This window comes from Cyprinodon variegatus, unplaced genomic scaffold, assembly GCF_000732505.1.
Source record: "Cyprinodon variegatus isolate N-32 unplaced genomic scaffold, C_variegatus-1.0 Scaffold1170, whole genome shotgun sequence".
In the NCBI taxonomy this organism is placed as follows: domain Eukaryota; kingdom Metazoa; phylum Chordata; class Actinopteri; order Cyprinodontiformes; family Cyprinodontidae; genus Cyprinodon; species Cyprinodon variegatus.
The window spans coordinates 211,712-213,288 of NW_015151623.1; the positions used below are offsets into that span (position 1 = coordinate 211,712).

The 1,577-nt window shown below is 47.8% G+C and overlaps 1 long non-coding RNA gene across 1 annotated transcript in view; it reads right to left on the reverse strand.

The window, feature by feature from the left end:
* The window catches only part of LOC107101902, a 5,414-nt gene extending 4,383 nt beyond the window's left edge, over positions 1-1,031 (reverse strand). The window contains exons 1-2 of the long non-coding RNA XR_001482103.1: positions 940-1,031; positions 710-797 (exon numbers count right to left, since the gene is read on the reverse strand). This is a non-coding gene — a long non-coding RNA (uncharacterized LOC107101902). The remainder of the gene's footprint in view (positions 1-709; positions 798-939) is intronic.
* Between the last annotated feature and the right edge of the window lie 546 nt (positions 1,032-1,577).

Sequence of the window (1,577 nt, forward strand, 5' to 3'; positions counted from 1 at the left end):
TGCGGACGAGTGAATGGGTCGATGCAATCCGCTGGTTTTCCTTAGATAGAAAACTTTGAATCAATCTGACTGGATGATCTGGTGAACTGGAAAGTGACCTGAGATGACATGATGTGAATTGGAGCTATAGAAATAAACTGAATAGAAAATAGTTCAACTGGACTCCATTTAATTTCTAATATTTATGTCCATAAAGCATAAAGAACGTGTTTGCTGCTGTCTGGAGAGGTGATGTTAACAGTGAAATAAAATCCACTCAAACAGGCAGACAGGAAATATTTCACAGTGGGAAGAAGCCGCAAACGTCGCATCGATCCTGGCCGGATGGCTGCGCTGCTGGCCGGGAGGCTCCCACCAGGACAGGCGGCTGCTTCAGGGGGAGCAGCCGCCTGTCGGCTCCGGCAGCAGGGCAGCAGGCCACGGAGGAGCCTCGCTGCGGATGGTGATGGAGAGCTGAGGTCCAAACAGACCAGAAGCTTCTAGAAAATGACATCAGTCAGCTGCCCGGTGGGCTGTCAATCACGGAGCTAGCAGCGCGAGCAGGCAGGCCGCGCGCGCTCAGCTGTCAGCGGAACACCTCTGGCTAGCTGGGCCCAAAACACGACGCTGACATCGACACGCGTGGAAACCGCCTCCCTCCATTAAAACACAGCGAGCGTTTAAACATGTAGGAAAGGCCGGTGGGCGTCAGAAAGCCGCCAGAGCTTACCTCTTGGTCGGACTCCAGCAGCGCGGAGGGAGCCGCTGGCTGGGATGGGCGGCCCGATGGTGATTAGACAGCTTAGGCTTCATCTAACCTAAAGGAGGAACCGGGATCATCCTGTCAGAGCGGAGCCTGGATCTACCGTCTAGATACACATCTCAGACGCTTTTGATTTATTCTGATTAAAAATGGAAAACAACTGTCTGTCTGAAAGCCAGATGTTACCGTTCATTTACCGAGAACCGAACGACACGGCTCCAAGAATCGAAGCGAGCTTCACATTCATGGCCTGTTTCCCACAGTCTTCCCAGGAAAACAACAGGCAGGCATGAGCAGCAGAACACAGATAGAGTTAAGACGTCGCCCCGTTTAAGGCAAAATAATCAAAAACGAGCAGACGAACATTTATTTCCAATTTAATTTAATAAAAACTGTTAATAATAACTTGATAAATGTAGAATAAAATGAAGCTGAATGTTCGGGAGGTACAGAAGTGTGTCTTTAAGGTCCAAACACAGCATTCAACTCAGGTTTAAAATGTTTATTTCTCTTCCAGTGTGTCTGTTATGAATACAATGCTGTTCTTTGGGATCGATGTTACACTGATGACCCGTTTGGGTCAAACTGTAGCTGTCTACACTCTAGAGTGGTTTATTATAAGGAGGTCATTGCAAAACAAGCCCAAGTACTCAGGGGCGGATTTAGGAAATTTGGGGCCCTTGGCGATAACAGGCAGGGGGCCCTCTGAATTGATAAGACAACTCTTCATTTAAGATGATGGTCGTTTTATGCTTTTAGTCATTTCATGAAGTTGTTTTATGCTCCATTTTTCTATTTTGCACAGGAAATGGAGAAGCTGCAGGTTCAACCCTCC